The sequence below is a fragment of the Camelus dromedarius genome, chromosome 2 (assembly GCF_036321535.1).
Source record: "Camelus dromedarius isolate mCamDro1 chromosome 2, mCamDro1.pat, whole genome shotgun sequence".
In the NCBI taxonomy this organism is placed as follows: Eukaryota; Metazoa; Chordata; class Mammalia; order Artiodactyla; family Camelidae; genus Camelus; species Camelus dromedarius.
Window position 1 is genome coordinate 105,809,514 of NC_087437.1, and position 23,139 is coordinate 105,832,652.

Here is a 23,139-nt window from a genome sequence, read left to right on the forward strand (position 1 = left end):
TTCATAAATAGTCTTCGGTGTGATAATTTAATTATCTCACATAAGAGGCAACAAAATATGTGAACCTTAAAGATGTCTTGTTTCTGAAGGCAAATATTATGTAATAATCAGGTAATGGTCTGTCTGCATGTCTCTTGCCCCTGCAGTTTTGTTCTTGCTATGGCAGTTCAACAAAGTCTTATCTAGGTCCAACATCATCCATTCTTGAGGGGGAGGGTATAGCTCAGTGGTAGAGTGCATGCTTAGCATGCATGAGGTCCTGGATTCAATCCCCAGTACCTTCATTAAAAAAAAAAAAAACCTAATAATAAATAATAAATAAACCTAATTACATCTCTTCCCCAAAAAAAGAAAGATCATCTATTCTTTTAAAAAATAGTAAATAACAACACAGGTGCTAATTAGAGTAACATGCATATAATTTAAATATTCATATGATCCATAATTCTTCTAAAACAATAATTGCCTGTGGGATAGCAGAGAAAATATTTTTCTATTTCTGCACAGTTAAAGCTTTCTGAATAAATTTTACAGAAATTTGGAACATGGGCAAATTTGGGAAGATGATTTATGACTGATTTAGGTAGGGAGATAATTCCAGAGTAATTTATCTGGGGTTTTGGGGAGCTGAGACCTGGGACTATGAAGGCTTGGTATGAAGACGCTGTAAACTGGAGACAATGGTCTCATCTTTCCCCTGGAGGGATGTATATACATTCTAAATGGTTAGAGTAAGAACATCCTTCTCAAGGAGCAAAGCACCCAGGGTATTTTTTTTCCTAGGTTATTTACCTATAATACAAACCAGTATTTGTAGGATAACACCTGGATTTCATTGCTTCACCCCAGGGTTAGGAAGCTGAGGCACAGGGGAGCCACATGCTTATTTGCTGTGTGTGAGGAATGATCTTCTCTGCTCTGGAAAAACCTTGTATGTGCATTTAGGATAATATTCATGAATATGGATATTAAAATGCAATCTTACTCCTCCCTTCCATTTTCCAGGATTTAATGTTTTAGCTGTTTCTTCTTATATTGCTCTGTTTATTTCAAATACAAATTTTCACTGCTTATTTAAGTACTAATTTAGTTGGGAAAAAAGAAGTCAATCTATATCCTCAATGGTATTAATATAAGCAATTAAATGTTCACATGACTGTAGGGAAGGCTGGGGAAAAAAGTCCAGAAAACATCCAGTAAAGATCTTAGCTTAAGCATGTAAACAAGTAGGTCTTATTTGCTCATCCCAAAGCAACTGTAAATCTCAAGAGTCTCTGGTCCATTCCTATCCAAGTACCTTGTATTCGGTGTATCCAAGTACACCATTGAAGACGATTCTCTAAAAGCTCATCTGGAGGCTTCTGGAATCCCACATTGGTTCAATGTCTATCTTCAACTGACACCTGAAAATAAAGCCCTGTCCTTCTCCTTTATCCCTAAAATTTCATGAAAGTACTATTCATTGGATGAAGAACAGGGCTTTATTTATTTCTAGAAAATATAGTTCTCAGCTTCTACTTCTTAGAGAAAAAGTTAAAAGGATTGGCCATAATACCTGTTAAACTGACAAAAGACAGCCCAACTTATTGGTATTTCTTGACACATCAATTTTAAATATGATCTATTATATATTATGATATACTTTATTTTACTTCCCTTATTCTCCTTGCTGCTCCCACCTACTATTACAGTTAAGTTGTAATTTTGGTTAAATCTATATTAAATGTTTATAATAACATAACACATTAAATTTATCTACAACCAAAAAAGTAGTACATTTGTGATTATACTTCCATTTCTTAAATTTTCTCCTGGATTTGATAATTGCAATATTCTTCATTTATTTTGTTTGTTTTTTTTTTTTTTTATCTGCCACAATTTCTAAACCCATACTTAGAGCTCTTAAACAACTCTCAGTACTATTTTCACTTGATCAAATGAATTGTATAGTCTATCCGTTCCAGTATCCCCCCATTTTTCACTCCATGACATTTCTTCTCGGCTGCTACAATCTGAAATAGTTGTTCTCTTGGCCCATTGCAGAGATTTTTGTCTAGGACTGCTTCTTCCTGTTCTCCTGCGCTGAATCCTCTGTTTCCTTCTAGGTTTCTTTCTCAGTTTATTTTTTCATTTTGATGAAACACATTCTCTAATAGCTTTCTAATCAAGAGTATTGGATCTGATATATTTCTATATATTCCTTAAATCTATGTTACTAGTTTAAAAATCTGTATTAGTTTCCTAGGGCTGCCATAACAAAGTACTATAGGCTGATTGAATTAAAAGAATGTTATGTCCTTACATTTCTGGAGGCTACAAGTCCACAATCAATATGTCAGCAAGCAAATATATGCATGTATATGCATGACTAGGACATTGTGCTGTACACCAGAAATTGACACATTGTAATTGACTGCACTTCAATTGAAAAAATATATATATGATGGCAAGGTTGGTTTCATTCTGAGTCCTTTCTATTTGACCTGTAGGTGGCCATTTCCTAGTTCCTGTATCTTCACATGGCATCCCTTTTCTGTGTGTCTGTGTCCTAATCTCTTCTTATAAGGATGTCACTCATATTGAATTAGGGCCCACTCTCATGACCTTATTTAATATTAATTCTCTCTTTAAAGATCCTATCTCCAAATACAGTCACATTTTGAAGTCCTGGGGTTTAGGACTTCAATATATGAAAGAATTGGAATGAATTTGGGCCGGGGATGGGGAACACAATTCAACCCACAACAGCATCCAATCCTCAAGAAGCCCAGAGGCCAAAGGACAGGATCAGGGGAGCTGTTAACCTTTTCCTTTGGCCGTCATTCACTTCCCATATTCCAAAATTCCAAAATTTGGGGCATCTTTTGTCCCTTCTACTCTCCTATCCTCTTTGTCCTTTTGTTTTATGTCTTTTTACTTCTCTCATTATTTTACCAGAGTTTATTAATGAAGTAGAAAAAAATATGTCTGTTTAATTTCCTGTATGTATCCAGAAATTCACACCACTCTGGATACTTTGATCCAAACTGATAGAATTTTTTTTCCTATATAATGTTTTAAAATCAGAAAATAAAATAGAATCCAATGATAATTTTTTTAATAGTTGTTCAGTTTTGCTAAGTAAATGCTTTATTGTCTTCCTTGAAAAACTAAGTTTAATGGCTAGAAACGACAGAACAATATTCCAAAAAGAATTTCGAAGGCTATAAAAAACACACCAAGTGACTCAATGCTGTGACTCCATAAAAGGAGATAAAGGGAGACAAATTATCCTCAGAATTCTTAGTTCTAGGTATGAATTCTCCTTTGGTAGTCTCCTAAAAGATTGGCATATATAATTAAGTGTTTATTCATTTTCCATCTAATGAACAATATCATCAAGGAGCATTTTCCATTCATTATGACTTATTTTAGGAAATTACAGTAATACTGTCTTTATATACTCATTAGTAATAACTGATACATATAATTCTCAGGATGTGGTAGTAAGGAAACTCCAAAATTATCATCTGCTAAGAGATACCACAAATGTCTAGAAAATTGACTCTTTTAAAAATAAAAGCATAAGGACTAAATATCATTTTCTCTTCCATTCTGATCCAGAGCTATCTGTTCAATTAAGTATTTCTTACCCAAGCACTTGACATGGCTAATTTATGAATATGTGCCAATTTGGAATACAGGTCATAAAGTTTTCATTCTTTGAATGAGATTTTAAGAATCAAACAGTTGTTATTTCACAGCAGAAACCATCTCCACAAAGATTTATACTGCAGGGTCTGCACTTAATAAGAAAAACTTTTAAATATCCCAGATGACAATTCAAATCATTAACTCTTAGAAAACTTCAGGCACCATGATTTCAAATGAGTCAGGGCAACTTAGCAAAACCCATCAGAAATCTGCTAAGTAAATAATTTTATTTTGCCAACATTTTATTAGTTCAACAGATCTATTTATTTGAGAAGACCTGCAGCCCTTATAAAAGACATTTCATTTTGTCTGCTGTAGCTGACTGCCATTATGCAGCTATTAAATTGCCATTTTACTTCATTATGCATTTTATCTGATAATTATGAGTTATAGTAATAAGCAGACAGGTATAATTAAATTTGCTTTAGGGGATGTTCTGTTTCTTCTTCGTCATAAGAGTATAAGAGTAACCAAAGTCATATTTGAATGTTCAGTATAATGGTACAGATTTTTAAACCCTCAACTTATTTCTTATTTTAATATATGTAAAAATTTTATACTCCTTTTAGGTCTAAAATATTTATGCTGTCAGAAAGCATGACAAAACATTTAAGAACACTGTCAATGAGAATTTTTCAGCCCTTCAATCAAGAAGTATTTGGTTAATTTTTAAAAGTTTAACTGTAAAAATTGGATTAACTAAAAATGGGCCTGTATAATGTAGAGAAAAAGCCAAAAACATAAAGTATCAAAGTCCTTCTTGAAGTTCCATAGAGAATATAAAATGAAATGAAATTTTACCACTAGTGATATTAATATTAAGACTGAGGCTATATAATGTGCATATTAAAATGTGCTGTTGAAGATTTCTCTTTCTGTTCTCTTTGCCCACATTAAATAAGAAAAAAGTTAATATGTTAACAGTTAAAAGAAAGAAAAGAAATTGAGAACAAGTGCAGAGGGAAAAATAGTATACATTGGAAAGTTCTTGGTGTCAAATGTGCAAAAGGAAATTTGCAGCTAATAGTTTCCTTGGTGAGAGACAGGTTTTGTGGAATTCAATCTCAGCCCTATTCTGGGACAAGATGCCAGCCCTGTTGTGTGTACATTTTCTCACCTGTCAAATGAGGAATGCTTAGGGTGGCACTGAGGATTGAACAAGTATAAATATGTAAGGCAGCTCAAGCAGCACATGCAAATTAGTCAGTGTCATATAAACATTTGATATTATTTAACTCTGGTAAACTTGTACTGAATTAAAGAGAATACAAAATAGACCAGTGTAGGATCCTGGAATTCTGACATTGGCATTTAAATAAGACTTGGTTCATGGATATAACCAGGAGAAATTCATTGAGAATATTAGCCCTTCTGAATCACAAATGCAATGTTGGCATATATTTCTTCATGTATGAATATTTACATTAGTATAAATTCATATGTATCATACAGATGCACACTTCTTACACCTGTAGTAAAGACGTGTTCATGTTAAGCTATGAAAAATCAAACATTCCAATAAAACAGAATAAACAAAAGGCTTATGGATTAATACCTATTGAAAAAAATCAGAATGAAAAATTTTAGAATGTATGTCTAAGTGAATTCTATTATTACTGTATAAAAATCTACCTTTATTCTTTGTGAGTCACTACTATATATATATACACACAAACTAAAATTCATGTCATCCATAGCATAGCATCTTTTTAGTCTTTTCTACTATTGAAAGAAGTACTGAGGACTATAAATTATTTTGTGTCCAGGAAAATTATACAGTTTTTGTTTTTTGAAGCAGTCTCCAAAAAGTCATTATCAGATTCAATTGCCAGTGTTCAAGAACATAAAATCCTTAGACAAGTACAAAGAAGAGTAGGAGCAATAACTTCACAAATAAAACACTATTACCCCTGAAGAGGTTTAGTAAACGAAGAACACCTCCATCTGCCCATCAGTTATTGTTGACCGTTTGATGTGAATTTTATGAGCAATAAACCAGAAACACAGGTTCATTTGGTTCTTTCATTATACTTATTTCATATGTCAATACAGAGAGTATATAATCTAATTTTCCATTTTTATGGAACTGTTGATGAAAAATACGATGATAGATTGGAGGCAAGTAGATTACTTTTATGTCTGCTCTTTGGTGTATGAAGCATGCATTGTAATTCAGATGACTTGAGGATTCTTCCAGCTTGGTTTCCTCTTGAATATTTACATAATGCTTCTTTCACACAATGTTCTCAAAGACTATATCGTATCAGTTTTCCTTATCCAGAACAGCTGTAATCTTACCTGCTGTATTTGCAATGAACACTGAGTAATTCAGCAACTACCTGTGCTTCCTTTCTCTCATCCTTCTCTTGGACAGCCAAATAAAATTGGTCATCATGGGAAACAGCATTAGGCTAACGAGAGGTTATATGGAACTTCGTGACTTATGTGATGACTTTATAGCACAAGTTCTCAGACTTCTCAGGTAATTGCTAACAATCTATTTCAGATTTTGAATGAAACTTTGTGTAATACAAAAGTTTTATACTGAATTCAAAAATAAAAATTACTTAAATCAAATTAGAGTATCTCTTAAACAAAACTATGAAACAAATATAACAAATAGTCTAGTTAAGAGGGTTTCCACTATCACACCAACTTTGAGAAATGGAACAAAAGCTGCACTTAAGTTTAATATTATAGCTCCAGATTTTTGTATCTTTGAATAGCCTATTTTGAAAAATATTATTTGGGATAAATTGAAGCTAAATTTATGAAACATTGTTTCTTCTTGTGAAAGATGAGAAGTGTTGACTACATCTTTGCACCTCAAAAGACTAACATTGGCACAAGCATGAAGATTGCTAAAAATAAGGAATCTCAAGCTCTACCCCAAACCTAATGATCAGAATTTTTACAAGATCTAAAGATGAGTCATATGAATGTAACATTTTGAAAATTACTGGACAAGATATTTCCTAGTATTATATCATTTTGCCATTCTTTGAATTTCTGGAATGGGGAGGAGTGTAGGAAAAAGGATCTACTTCCAAGATGATGCTGAAGAAAGGGAAATCACTAAAGGTTTGCACAAAATAAATATAACCAAGTTGTACCTGGAGCCTTGGATTCAAGCACTTTAGTTAACATGTCCTTTGAGGCAACAACTGTACAATAGCACCCACATTATTTCACAGGTGAGAGAACCTTTTGGAGGGAGTTCGTTTATAAAGGAAAAGCACTGAGAGACTTTGGACACATTTATTTTCTCTATTTTATTCTTTTTTTTTAAACATCACTGATTTTTGCTCTTTTTAATTTTTCATTTTCTTCTACTTGTTTTAAGTTTAACTTGTTCCTCTTTGTCTTGCTTTCTAAGGCAAATGGCAGGATTATTGATTTTAGGTCTTTTTTTTTTTTTTTCTTTTCTAATACGGACATTAAATGCTATAGCTTTTCCTCTAAGTATAGTTTTAAATGCATCTCATATATTTGGTATGTTTTATCTTCAATTCAATTTAGAAGTGTTGAGACTTCTTTGATCCATGTGTTGTTCACAGGTATTTTTTTTTTAATCTCCAGGTATTTTGGCATATTAGATCTATCCTTAGGTCATTGATCTCTAGTTTAATTTCATTGCTACCTGAGAACATATTTTGCATGATTTCTATACTTTAAAAATTTGTTATGGAGCATTTAAGGCCAACAATGCCATTTATCGTAATGAATATTCCATGTGAACTTGAGAAAAATATGTGTTCTGATGTTGGATATCATGCTTTACAGATATTGATTAAAATCATATGAACTATATCCTACTAATTTGCTGACTGATTAATTTATAAATTACTGAAAGAGGAGTACTGATATTTGATTCTTTATATTTAAAGTGACATTTTTGTAGACAAAGTGTAATTGTGTATTTTTTTTATTAAATTCACTCTGACAATCTTCTGTCCATTTAGATTATTTATATTAAAGTGATTACTGATTTAGTTGTAAACTCTATTTTATGCCTTCTCTGGTTGTAAGTGAACATTTTATGTGATTAAATTTTCTCTCCTCTCAGAGCATATCAATTGTTACTCTTTCAAAAATTTTGTTTTGTGGTTACACTAGAGTTTGCAATATACATTTACAACTAATCTTTCCAATAACATAATACTCCTCAACATTTATTACATGTAACTTATAGCATAATATTCTCAATTCTTTACTCTTATCTCTTATAACATTAGTGTCACTCATTTTATTTATTATAATTTTATTTTATTTTTATAGTTCCTAACACTCTCTGTAAGGCTAGCATTACCCTAATACCAAAACCAGATGAAGACATTACAGAAAAGAAAGTTACAGGTGAATATCTCTCATAAATGTATGTGCAAAATTCACCTACAATAATGCATCAATATAATTATACATTGCAATAAAGTGGGATTTATCCCAGGTATTCATGGCTAGTTCAACAATCAAAACTCAACCACTATAATTCAACACATCAGTAGAATAAAGAAGAAAAATTATATATTCATGTCAATTGATACAGAAAATGCATTGATAAAAATCTATTATTAAAAACTCTTGGCAAATTAAGACTAGAAGAAATTCTTAAAATTTGATTTTAAGAATCTTTAAAAAGCTACAAATAATATCATATTTAGTATTAAGAAACTGGATGGCATAATTTTCTATGTAGAAAACGCAAAAGAGTTGACATAAATTCCTGAAATGAATAAGATTTATAGGAAATTCATAATATGCAATGTTAATATACAAAAGTCAATTGCCTTCCTAGATACAAGCAATGAACAATTAAAATTTGAAATGAAAAAATACCATTTCAATAGTACCCCCTAAAAATGAACTATTTAAGTATAAATGTATGAAAATGTGTAAGGTATATGTATGTGAATTTTTTTAAAACCTCTGGTGAAGAAATCAAAGATATAACTAAATTGAGAGACAGTCCATGTTCATGGACTGGAAATCAGATCAATGAATGTCAACTCTTAACAACTGGATCTGCAAACTCAATACAATCCAAATCAAAATCCCAAAAGATATTTTGTAGAAGTCGACAAATTTGTTCTAAAGTTTATATGAAAATGTATAAAGACCTGCAAATGTGAACACAATAGTGAAAACCAAAGTTTGAAGGCTCAGGCTACCTATCTTCAAGGCTTATTATAAGCTACAGTAATCAAGATGGCATGGTATTTGGTGAAAGAATAAGCACATGGATCAAAGGAACAGAATAAAAAGCCCAGAAATAGAGCCACACAACTACAATCGAGTGATCTTTCACAAAGGACCAAAGGTAATCCGATGGGAAAAGGGCAAAATTGTTTTCCCTTAAGGTAAGAATCACCAATTCTGATGCTGCTGTATATGTATACTGGAATTGAATAATTAAGTAAATGGATAGCAAACAGTGAAGACCAGGTTTCTCACTGCTGGAGTCGGGGATTTACATAAGAGCAAAGGGAAGAGGCTAGAATGACATGTGATAATAGATTATAGAGTTAGAGACCAGTGTAAGGCCATATTTAGCCTAATATGGACATAGGTGGTTACATATAGGAATATGTATTGATGTGCATATATACCCAGATTTGTGTACATAAATATATTTCCTTGCTTTTTCAGCTGAGAGAGCCTAGCATCAATGATGCTCTAGCAGCAGCAAGGACACCTAACGTCCAGATCATGGTTTCTAGTACCATTCTGCAGTTAAAGGAATCAGGGCTTCTGAAGAAATGGCTGGTTCAAATATTGAGGGAAGAAATATGAAAGATGAGATTGAGCATCTTGTAGTGACAGAAAGTACGAAAGTACTCAAAAAAAAAAATCTTATATTGATGGGATATATCAAAAAGACATAGGAGACAACTAAATGAACTCCTAATGGGAAAAAGTGAAAAATTTAAGGAACAAAAGAGTAAGAAAGTACCAGAATAGTAATCCAAAGTATAAAATAAATATTCATGAGCCCATACTAATATAAATAAATGATTAAATAAATAAATACATTTAAGATAAAAGCCAAAACTCCTAGGCAGAAGGATTCTGTAACAGTGTTCTCCAGAGATATTGAACCTATAGGTGATAGATTTGTAGATAGATAGGTACAGAGAGACAGACAGACAGACAGACAAACAGACACACAGACACAGGCAGGCAGACAGGTTTTAAGGAACTGGTTAGTGCAACTGCGGAGAATGGGAAGTCCATAACCTGCAGGACATAACAGAGGGTTGGAAACTCAGGCAGGATTTATATGTTGGAGTGCTGAAGCAGAATTTCTTCTATTCTGAGAAACCTCAATTTAAGGTCTTCAACTAATTGGATGAGACTCACCCACATAATGGAGAGTAATTTGCTTTACTTAAAATCAACTGACTGGAGATACTAGTGACACCTACAAGATACCTTCACAACCGTACACAGATCAGTGTTTGACCAAACAGCCAGACACGATATCCTAGCCAGAGTGATACATAAAATTAACTAACAAAAATTCCAAATTATGTGGATACCCTGCAGTCAATAAGAAGGATCATAATTCCCCACTCTGTAAGTGTGAGCTGTGTATAGATACGCCCTTTCAAACAGTAACATATGGAAAGGGGGTGTGCGAGTAATGACTGTGAAGCAAGCTGATGAACACTGCCTCATCGGGGTGATCGAGTTAACATCCAAGTGATAAATCATGCTGATAATATGAACCCTTGATACAAGGTGATGGAAACAGTACTCTATCAAGTATAAAAACAATATCATGATTGTTGTCTAAAGGGTAAGAATATAACATAAAAGAGTATCAAATATAGTACCTGTGGTTCAAGAAACAGACTTTTGCCATCTCCGACTTCCCTCTCTATCTCACGAATAAGTAGGAGGTTACGTCAGTACAGATAGCTGTAGTTCCTAAAAAATTTCTTTTGAAAGTATTTGAATATACTGGAAAAGGAGTAGCAGGACGGAAAGATGTATATAAAATATGCTCAGGTTAATGATTGATATATCAAAAGAAAACACGTGTAAAACTGTAAGAACATGTAATGTAAAAGAGTTGATAAAATATAAGGCTAATCCAAAGAAGTAAGAAGAGTGAGAGACTTACCTGAGAATAAACATCGTGGAGAGAGGGGTTGATGAAAGAGAGAAACCATAATCCACGTGGAGATGCAAAAGCCGTTAATAGCCTGAAAGACAAAAAATGACATCAAGTCATCTCCACTTAGAAACAGGTGCAAATAGGAAAAGTGCAAAGTCTTTTCATCTCTCAGTCCTTACAACTAAATGTCTGACACTGAAAAATCAGTCATAAATTTGAAATTATACCCTCATCACCTAGTCATATGCTTTATTAAATATTAAATTCTACTTTGTGATGACAAAATGAATTCCATGGATATATACAAATAAAGCTCACTATTTTTAAAAATGTAGCTCAATTATAATTATTTACTTTATCTACAAATTTATGATTAAAATGATGGGATAGAGAGACTGGACTAAGATTCTAAGCCCTAAGAAAAATTCTAATATTTGAAAGAGAAACTGTGGTATTAGTGAGCAGCTTATATAATCACTTGAATTCTGGTAATTAGATTATCTTTTTTTGTTTGTTTTTACTTAATATACAGGCATATATCAGCTTTAGACTAAAGAGAAGCCCAACATATTGTAATATTTTTTATTTTGGTTTATCATGAAATTTGTAACTTGTAATTATTTTATTCAGTACTATTATATAATGTGTGGTAGGGCTCAATAATCCAGAGACAGATGGCAGAAGTGTGCTCAAGTTAATGAACTGATTCTATTTGTTTCTTTCTTCATGTGGCGCATCCTTTGAATCTCTACTGAGACGCTCAGAAGTGAAAAGCCTACTGAGTCCAATTTGGGGAAACATCAAGGCATGAGATACAAGCATTGCTGCCTGGGATGAATTGTCTTGTTTGGGGCATTGTGAAAAAGGCTGTACTTTCTCTATGAATCCATAGGCTCTCTTAAGGATACATAACAATTTTAAATTGGAATGAGAGCAAAAACATAAAAGGCTAAAAAAAGGAACGATGCCAAACAAAAGAAAAGGCACAGTGCACATACAGAGAAGGAACATAGGAACGAAGGAAGAAAAGAAGGAAAGAAGAAAGGAAAAAAATGGAAGAAGGGAAGTAAAGTCTGATTCCATTTTTTAATGCTTATTCTTTCTCTTCTGTCTCATATATGAGAACTTTGTATAAGAAAGCCTGGGCGCTCCCTCCTTGGTGACAGTCCTAGCCCAGGTGACACTGACTCCTGCTTCACCCCCTAATCACCACAAAAATCCAAAGCCAGTCTCCTTTCTCTACTCTCTCAAGCTTCTTCTTTTTTTTTTTTTTCTTTTGATCAGTTTGGGAAGCCTTCCCTGTTTTCATAAAGCCTCATTATGTGAATAAAAACATCTTTTCATATCCTCTTGGTGAATGTGATGTTATTAGCCTTGACACTGGAACTAAATTTTAGGTGAGGATCCGCCTTGTATCTGGGAATCAACTACAAGAGAAAGGAAGGAAAGAAGATGAAGGAAATGAAGGAAAAAAGAAATCATCACCCATACAAAGAAGGGAGTCAAAGCTGATGCTTTTTAAGTGAACTTTTTCATCCCAAGCAACAGAAGAATGGTCCCAGCCGCCTTCCTTCCACAAATGTGGGAACGGGTATCAGCCCTACCCATAAGGACTGGCTGAGAAATGTTAATAACAATATGGATAAAGAACTTTGTGTGATAACACTATGGAAAGCACTTGAGTTAGAAAAACCAAACAGGCTAAAAAAGTAGACAAGTCTTCCTTATATGTAGTTGCCAAACGCTTAGGTGAGGTGAGCTTGGTGGCCTAAAGGGAACTCAATTTGAGTCTATAAAATTATCACAGACGTTGAAATTAATTAAATAAGTTTAGTATAACTACTTCAAACATAGTGTTTGCTATCTTAGCCATGCTGTGTTTTGGGTTATTCTCAGGTAATGCTTTTCGTAAGAAATTCTGCATTTAGGAATCCCATCAGTGTGTCAAATGTGTCTAACATTGTAGATAGTTGGGTTACACAGAAGTCACAATGAAATAGGGGTATGCAAAGTTGCTTGTAATTCTGCCTCAGTGTTTGCCTTTGCAGATGAGCAGATAAATCTATCTCCACAGTACCTAGCACAGGGCTTTGCCTCTTTGGTATTAAGTAAGTTCATTGAAGTAAATAAAAGTAAACTCATTTCTGTCTGTAATCCAAGTTCTGTTTGTCTAATTTGATCACTGAATGGCCACAGACCTTGACTTCATAGGTCTTGGCAGCTCTACAGTTTCATGAAACAACTCCCTTGTTCAAGTGTATTTTTATTTTAGTATGCTTAGTTTTCATCATACTCCATTTGAAAGATAGTCGTAAGAAAAACTGACACCTCTTCAAATCAGTTGTTACAAATATCTTTGCCATTTTATCTGATCACCAATTTATATAGATATATGTGATATATCTGTTTATATTTTTATTCATTAAATAAATATTGCTTAAACATGTGCCTAGTAGTGTGATAGATGCTAGAGATAAAAAGTGAACTAAGAAATAGAAATGGTCTTTCTCTTCTTGGAGCTTACAGCCCAGAAGGGTAACAAATATTGCAAAATAAGTGTATTTTTTACAGCCCACGAAAAGTGTTATAAAAGAAAAATAAGGAAGAATATACAACAAAGAAATGTGACTGACATTTGAGCTAATCTCTGAAGGCAGAGTGGGTGTCATCAGGTAAATGGAAGTGGTGTATTGAGAAACATGCAAAGATCATTCCAGGTGGGGCTGTCAAATAGTATTCTTCTTGTTACTGTAAGATACAATAAAACTAATCATACTGAAACATATTTTTTAGATAAAAAGAATACATTTTATGGGCTCAATGATTTAGTAAAAAACCACAAATTTTTCTAATATGCAGTATCTACTCCTAAACTCTGACTTAAACTTTGGAAGATTAATTTCAAGGTAAAAATGTATTTTATCATTGACTCAAAGGTCTAAAGGGAGCCTCAGAGGACCAAAGTTTGATCCCTAGATTCCTTCCAAAGGAAAAGATCAAAAACACTTAGAAACTTAAAATTTCTTATGATTGAATAACCTTCAGTCTCATTGGCAATTTAACATTGCAAATAAAAGGTAAGCCTTAATTTACTGGCTCAATATGTGTTGTTGAGAAATTAAATCATTTTCACATTTGCATAACAAAATTTATTATCTGTAATTAACTAACCTTTAGAAAATTCATTTTTAATTTCCTCCTGTCAATGTATCTGGAAAATGCCAAGTTAACAAACATTAGCTTATAAGCAACTACATTAGTGTAGAAGCTACAGCAAGCATTCAATGGATGAAGCAGTCAAGTCCTAAGTTAATTAAAGAGTTGTCATCACATTGTTCACTTGGAAACATATGGAGAAATATTTTATATCATTGCTAAGTGACAACAAAATCTTAAGATACCATTTGACATACACTAATCAGCTGAAGTAATCTATTTAATCAGTACTGTTTACTTGGAATTTCTTTAAAACACAGTGTTTCATACAAAAACAAACTAAATATTAAAATCCAATTGTCTAATTGCCTTAATGCTAATTGTTCTAATTCAGTTGTAATGTACATATATGTTGTCCCTCAGTTTCAGACGTAACAATTTTGTAGTGGTATGTCAAAAATCTTCTATGATGATATTAATTTCTTGCCTTTCTTCATTCTTGATATTAAGGAGTAGTAAAGGAGAATTAAACTGTATATTTCCCATCATGAAATTTAGTTTATTAGCTCCTTATGTAAATATAGATATATATTAATTTTTCAGATTATATGGCTATAGACTGTTAAATTTTTTCCAATAATAAAAAGTATCAAAAAATTTAACAACATAAACATTTTTTCCCTAGAATTTATCAAACTCTGCTAAATGTTCTAACTCATTACAATTCATAGAAAGAAAACCAGTGTTAGCAGGTGGCATTATGAATTTAAGTTAGTTCCAATATGCAGAAGGACAGCAGGGGGTTCTCAATATCAGTTTCCTGAATGTATGAAACCAACTACATTTTCCAAACTAGTCATTACTGTTTTGCACACAATTTTTTCCATTTCATGAAAGTGCTTTATTTCCCTCAAGTTACTAGTTTGTTCACTCTTCAGACTCTTTTACTCTGACACAAGAAATCTAAGGGATTGATAATGAAAAATTTTAAATGAAACAAAGTAAAATGGATGCCTTTTAAGACAGCTCTAAAGGGCAATTCATTTTATAATATCTCATTCTTTATATATACAGATGCATACATATGCACACAAAGTCAATAGCTAAACAACTACACATCTTACTCTTGTCAACAAAATTAAATTAAATATATAATACACTTTAAATTACATGAGATAGAAACTTTATATTACTTTTCTTAAAATCAGATTTTAATAGATTAAAATTTAATTTTCGTAATTCAAGTTGTAAAAAATGTAGAGACTACAAGCTTTTAAAGGAGTTCAATATCTTTTTATCCCTTATTTCCAATCACAAGAATTGGCAACATCAACTACTTAGATTTTGAAGCCAGAAACTCAGAATTTAGCCATCAACACTCTTATTTGTGTCCTTCAGGTATTATCTCCTTAAATTCTCTCAAATTCTCCCACCTACCTCCATCTCCATCAAGTCCTCTTTGTTCCAAGTTAACATCCTTCATGGTCAGGCTACTGCAAAACAGTTCACAACTCTTCAAGGTAATTTAAATCCATTAAGGATTAAATTGTTTCTCATTTTTATAGAAATATTTTTAAATGGCACCCTTGCTTTAATCCTATAGGTAATAAATGAGTGAGATAAAAAATTAAATCACATGTTGTAACTGAACAGGACCATATGGGGCCTTCCTGGGACAGATACACTCCCCCATTTCCTCCATCTTCCTCTTGTTTGTAGAAAAACTTTAGCCTCCGAGGGCTTCTCTGAGTTCCAAATACTAAATTTAATCAGAGAAATGAGAAAATGCAGAAACAAAGGAAAACAGTCAAGCAAGACAAAATAATAATGGTTTAGCCATTAAACAAAGTCAAGGACATTTGGTTCCTCCTCAAGGAATAATATTCTGAGCCATGTCCTTTGAGCTGTTTTGCAGATACTGAGATTCCCACCAAATAGAAGTTCACTTCATGTTGACCACGAGCATGTAGACACAGACTAATTGGAATCAGAAGGTTGATGATCTTGATTCTTGATTACCCCACCACCAACCAATCAGAAGAATGCACCTTCTCCCTCATTCTATCTTTAAAAACTGTCTCCCTAAAAACCATTAAGGAGTTTGAGTTTTTTGAGTATTAGCCACCTGCACTCCTTGTTTGGCTCCTGCAATAAACTCTGCACTTTTCTTCACCACAACCCCATGTCAGTAGATTGGTTTTACTGCATGTGGGTGAGAAGATCCCAGTTTGGTTTGATAACAATCTAACAGATTATTCAAATATGTCAAAGCAGGTTCTTCTCAAATCAACATTATAGGCTACTGTTTCATGAAATATGAATCATAGAATGGAAAAAAGAATAATATTTTCTAGCATATAATTTTTACTCTTTTAATAGCATGATTGTTGTCAAACAACTTTCATTTATCCAAGCTTATAGCAAAAGCTATAGGAAAACAATACAAATTGATAAAACTATACTTTCTAATATGAATAAAAATAATTTATCTCTGCTTTCCCTACTGATTTCTTTTTCCCACTTCCTTATTCATTTGACAAAGTAGTACTAATAAGACTAATAAAAGTCTTTTGAGCTTAACTGGTGTTATTGAGGACACAATAAAAACAACACGGAAAGCAAAAATTCATCACTAAATATCATATATCATTGAATTCCCACCTATGTCTCTCACAGAAAGTTCTGTACTCAGCCTCTCTTCCCTCGGGCACCTATTCCTCATCTTACATTGCAGCAAGTGACCATCTGTTTTCCAATCTCTTGTCTTCTCAAGGCCCAGAGACTCTAATGCCTGTCTTGGCAGCAACAAAGGGAAATTAAACATTTCCTTACATGAAACAACTACATCCAAGGATGACCCATTTAAATTTATTATGCAAAGTAATTTACCATTTCATTGCCTTGTCCATCCCATTTTCTTGGAACAAGGTTCAAACATTTCACCAGCACAAATGAAAGGGTCCATTAACATGTTTCCCTAAACTTTCAAATAACAAAAGACACTCCCACCACGCAGGAAATTCCAAGAATTTTAAGAGTTCTGTGCCAGGAATTGGAGACAATGACCAAATACACATATATTTTTATTATACTATAGATATAAAAGCATCCTTCGTGAAAATAATTCACTCCACCCAAGTTCTTTTATTGTTACGAATCTCTATTCTCTGTTTCCTTCTCTTTTTTTCTATATTTATCTTGTTTTGTAGTTATAACTATTTAAACATACAAAATCATGTCAAAATTAAAATTATGTATAACAGCTATGTGGAGGAAACATGTAAAGCCTTTAAAGGAAAAATCAATCTACAAAGTGATTAGGTTTAGAGTTCAGATTAATGTTTATTTATTGACTACCTTGTTATGATCTTAGTTCTGTAAGCAAAAGAATAAAATAGCACTCAAATGACAGTTGAGCATATAGTAAAATCAATTTAACATAAGTATTATTTAAATGTAGAGGCTAAGTTTTATCAATATTTTACATATAGGACATACCATAAGGTTTGGCATAGAATACATTTAATGAATATTGATTAAGTAAATAAATGTATTTAAACTTTTAAACATAATTTTGAATACACTTATATAATTTAGATATAGATACTGGGCTCTGTTACTGAGCTAACAATAAAGTTCCATTTCCCTGCTTGTCTTGGTGTTATGTTGGAGCCATGTGATCACATAAATTGTCCATAGAATATGAGCATCATGTCCAGACTGGCTTCTAAACGTTTTATATCCCTAGCAGCTACTTGTCCTATTGATAGCTGTTACAAGAAAAAGAAAAGAAAAGAAAAGAAAGGAAAGGAAAAGAAAAGAAAAGAAAGAAAAGAAAAGAAAAGAAAAGAAAAGAAAAGAAAAGAAAAGAGAAGAGAAGAAAAGAAAAGAAGGAAGGAAGAAAAGAAAAGAAGGAAGGAAGGAAGAAAAGAAAAAGGAAAGGAAAAGAAAGAAAAGAAAAGAAAAGAAAAGAAAAGAAAAAAAAAGAAAAGAAAAGAAAAGAAAAGAAGGAAGAAATCTGTTTTAGGAAAAGGCTGATAAAATTTTTTAAAACTCAAATGTTTTTTAAATATCTGAATGCTAAGATTATGCAAGAAATGAATCAGAATTTTTCTCTTTTAAATTAGGTTCACTGTTCCTTTGGAAAAAAGAGAACTGAAATCTATTTTCTATACAAGGAAGGGATAGCCTGGGATTTCAAAATGTAGAATAGATAAACAAAATTATACTGTATAGCACAGGGAAATACATACAAGATCTTATGGTAGCTCACAGAGAAAACAATGTGGCAATGAATTATATATATATGTTCATGTATAACTGAAAAATTGTGCTTACATTGAAATTTGACACAACATTGTAAAATGATTATAAATCAATTTAAAAAGTTAAAAAAAAAGATATTACAAATACTGAATTGTAACAATCATTGAATATCTCCTTTGGTTTCTCTTCTCCAAGTTAATCATGACTTTTTTCTTCATCACCTACCTGTGGATTTACTTAAGAAATTTCCCCTGAGGTGATGTTGAAATGGCCAGGATTATCTGATGGGCTGTCCATATTCAGTAACATCATTCTTTAGAAAATATTTTAACATATACGTATTTTAAAAAGATGCAAGAATTAAAGTGTAAAACCTCAAATATATTATTCATTTGTTAGGTATTTTTCCAATATAAATAACCTGTTTTTTACTGTAGCATTTAATTTTGTTCATAATTATCAGGAGGAAAATATTTACTAGGAAGGAATAATTTATAGAAATAACTCTCCCCATAAAATGTATTCTTTAAAAATCTTATTTTAAGTAAGATTTCAAAAGTAAAAATAAAGACAGATAACCAAGTCACTGAAAAAGGCCCTTATTTGACAACTGGAGGAAGAAAAATACTTATTATTTCCAAAAAGAATGTATGTTTTGGTTTGAAAATGTTTTCTGAAAACATCAAGTAAATCTCCATCTCTATTAAAAGAGGAAATGATAAAGTTTACATGTCCATGTAAAACTCAATCACAGTTTTTCCTATAAACAATACACTATAGGCAGGAATAAGCAAGAAATCAGTTTCAATCAGACAGAAAAATTCTATTTTGACTATGATGAACAAATATGGTAGTATTTAACTAATTCGCTAGTGATTCTTTACAACATCTAACATACCCATATACACTGAGCACTTAACCAAAATACTCTATTGGTTGTAAGTGTCACTACTTACAGATATTTACAGCTATCTAATATAGTTTCATGATGATTAGATGTGAGAAATTTTATTCTTTAAACACAGACTATCTTTATATGTGTGTGAATTATTTCCTATTTATTTATTCTTGGATTTACTTAGTTTATACGACAGAGTTGATTTGCAGTATTTTTCTTGACACTAAATTAAATCTGCCCAGCTGAAAAAGAATCAGGGAGAACAGCTACAGCTAATGAATAGTTAACGCTGTTTACCATGCAATTATCTTGCCTGAAATAACAGGATTATGTACAGCAGTCGATAGGATAATTTATCAGATATTATCCCTCTTTTCAAAGGTTTCATCTTAAATCATGCAAAATACATTTTGACAGCATCTTTAAGCTTCTAATTAACTTACAAAGAACTTTTGAAATATCTCCCTTCACATGTCATTTTTCCATATTTTCTCCTAATTGCTATCAGCTTTTTTCTAGTTAAAAACGCAGTGGTACTACCTTTTACTTTTTGTGGAGATTACTTGTGCAGGGAGATTAAGTTAGGTCTGCAAATGGGGCATGGCAAAACAGACTTCGCATGGTTTATTCAACCCCGGATACTCAAGATTTTATATGCAGAGACTTGACTGAGACGTTACCCATTAATAATAGTCACGAGTATAAGTTTATTGTTCATATTTATTGAGTGATTACTATGGACCAGACTCTGTTTTAGCACTTCACTATTTATTAGTTAATTACCAATTATCTGACAACAAATAGGATTTGGGGATTGATCTAATCTAGTTAAACACTGGCTTTAAGAAAACTAGATAAAATTGACAATCTGACAGTAACTCTTGATACTTGGGGGGAAAAGCATGACCACTTTAAAGGAAGATTGAACCGTTTATGACACCAATCCAGATATTCACACTGGAAGCGAAGGGGCAGCTATTGTGTCCTCCAATTCCGAGAATTTATTTTCCATATTAATGTTTCAGCATTTCTTTTAGATCAGACCCCTAAAATAACATTGTAGGATTCTCAGTGATTTTAATTAAATTGTGCAAAATGTGATTTCTCCTTTTTCTGTAGATTTTATTCATGTCCTATTTGTAACAAAATAATGCACATTCAAAACACGTTTAAGGTGCAGGGTTTTGTCCTGAACAATTTAGTGCAGATTTGCTTACCCAGCAAACTCTCTCATCTCTTTTGCTTCCAGCAGTTAAGATTTTGTTAATGCCTTAAGCCAACTCAATTTTTCATCCCTGTTCTTATGCAGGCTGAGGACAATAGAACGAAGAAGCACCAGCACATCAGCAAACTATGTACATTCAAAGAAAATGTATGTTTGTGTATCTTATATGAATAAAAGCTCATAGTTCTGATGAGCACTACTCAGAAGCAAGCTGAACTCTCAGATTTGTTTGAATCTCCAGGGGAACAGAATATTTTCTTTTATATTTAAGCTCAGTAATGACTCACCAAACACAATTTTGAAACTTCAGTGAAAGGTTTTCTTTGTATTTTCTAAAATTATGACGATTTTTTCCTGTACTAGAAAAGACAGAAGAAAAGTGTCACTGTTAAAATCTAAATTATTGATCCAAAATATTGAGCCTAGAATTCTAAGTAATTAAAAGAGCCACTATAAATGGCACATATATGTTTAATAACTTAATAACCTTACAAGATACATTCATTCTTCTAAAATTACTTTAGTCCATTTATTTCCATAAACTTTCATGGTTGTAATCTCCTTCTCCTTTCAAAAGTCTAGTAAGACTTCAATTTTCCTTCACAGTTGTTAGTCATTCTTCTCAAGAAGAAAAATGATTTGGGAAATGATGTGGAATAGGATTCCCCTGCTGCTTTCAATCCAGAAGATGCTATGGGGTGGAACCTGCCTGGGGGTCCCTGCTGATCCTTAATGTTCCATCAGCATTGCCAAAGAGTCACCCTAACCAGCAGTTTTATCTATTTCTCTCTCCAAGTAAAAAAATACAATTATTGTCTCTGGGTGAGACTTTCATAGATTAATAAAACTGTACCTCAAGACCTTCTAAGGATTATGATTAAGAAATTCATTCACTCATTCATTCATTAGTTCTTATATTTGCACATATGTACAAGTATAAATTCACTTATCATGCACTCTATCAGAATTTATGTTAAGATGATAATTTTTTAATTACACACCGAAAATGTGATCTCAGCTAATGTGATTGGAAAAGGTCATATTACAATTGGAATGGAGATGGATGTATCAAAGACCCACACAAAACTCAATACATCTTATATATCATAAATCTTACTTTCAGTACTTTTAGTATTTGAGAATAATGCAACCTTCAGAATATCTGTGTTTCTTTCAATTGGTAGTGCATATTAACATAATTTAAAAGACTACAATATAAGAGTTATAGGTCAGCATATTTATTAAATTTTGCTGAGATATTTACTTTTAATTTCTAATAATTTTAGCAAGTGTGTAATAAAGATATTTTTCTCCATTTCCTCTTCCCTTAATTTCCAGTTCTTTCAGACTCCACTTATCACCAATGTTCCCAGTGTTATCTGAAAAATATGTGTTCATTTCAAATTATATATGTGTGTGTATATACATATACATTATGTAGATTGTTATGTAGAACAACTTAAACTAATACAATATTGTATGCCAATTGTATTGTATCTCAATAAATATACAAATCACTAAAAATATCAGATACACTAAATTGACTTATCAATGCCAATGTACTTTGCTTTGCAGAAATATTTCCATTTAAAAAAGAGATTCCTACTGGAAGACTATCAGATTCCACAACACCTTTTGAGGGACAATATTTTAGAGGATGGACAAACTACAAAATAAGCCATAAGAAACTGTAACTCTCAACCATATCAAGGCTAATTGTGACACTAATGTAAGCAAGGCATTGCATAAAGGTGAAAAAGGTGACTGAATGCATGGGGCTATATGGAGAACACTGAGTCAGTATTTGTGGAATAAGTAGAATAGATCTCTACTTCCACTCTCATTCTCGCTCTTTAAATTGACCTGTAGATTAGGCTCCTCTCTTCCTGTTGTGAGTTCTCATCAATGTCACACAGCATAAAACAAATAAAAATGTCCTAAAAGAGCTGATCCTCCCAACTCACCAGAACAGAGTATTTTCAAGGTTATCTCTTATGAGTTGATCAGATAATCACATAGAGCAATTACAAAAAAAAAAAAATTGCTAACATAGAGTTAAAATGTTCTAAGAACAAAAGAGAGAAAAACAGAGATCACCATGGGGGTAGCATCACTCAATACTATGCTGTCTGCTAATAGGAGAAAGAAATACCAACCGAAACAACTCAGATCTTAGCCCTATGCTAATAAAGAAAAATGACACAAGTCATAGTGTTAATTGGCACCTCCTTGGTAGAAAGAAACTATCAAAGATGTAAAGAGGAAATAGCTCGATCTTCAACCTTTTTATCCCATTGTATATATGACCACAGGTCTTTTATACCTCCTGTCTAGAGAATTCCCTACTCCCTTGAAGCATAATTAAAAAATCAAAAATGTGCTTCTTGTGGTATACAAAACAATTTCCAGCTAAAAAACTTTAAAGAACAATTACCAAATACATGTATAAGTCATCCCTCAGCAATTGTGAAGGGAGTAAATCTTAAAACCAGACTGAGATGAGGTACAAGATTACAATTGGTATTCGAAATAAAGTTGCCTTTCCCTTTCCCTTCCTTTTTTTTTGTTTTCTGAACAAATTCAGAGCCTGGGTTATGAGTGACATGACTGCCTGAGAAACACCAGCCAACCTGGAATGACTGCTCACACTGCTGAGTTTGTTTGCAAATAAAATAAAAGCAAGAAGAAAAACAGAGACATAATTACGAAAGACACTAGAATATGGAAAAGAGATTAAGCCTTATTAAAATATCATTCCTAGGCGTCAGCAGCAGTTCTATAATT

The 23,139-nt window shown here is 32.5% G+C and overlaps 1 long non-coding RNA gene across 1 annotated transcript in view; it reads right to left on the reverse strand.

The window, feature by feature from the left end:
• Positions 1-23,139, reverse strand: part of LOC135318970 (uncharacterized) — a 63,000-nt gene that overhangs the window by 38,236 nt on the left and 1,625 nt on the right. Inside the window, exon 2 of the long non-coding RNA XR_010377457.1 lies at positions 10,817-10,898. This is a non-coding gene — a long non-coding RNA (uncharacterized LOC135318970). The remainder of the gene's footprint in view (positions 1-10,816; positions 10,899-23,139) is intronic.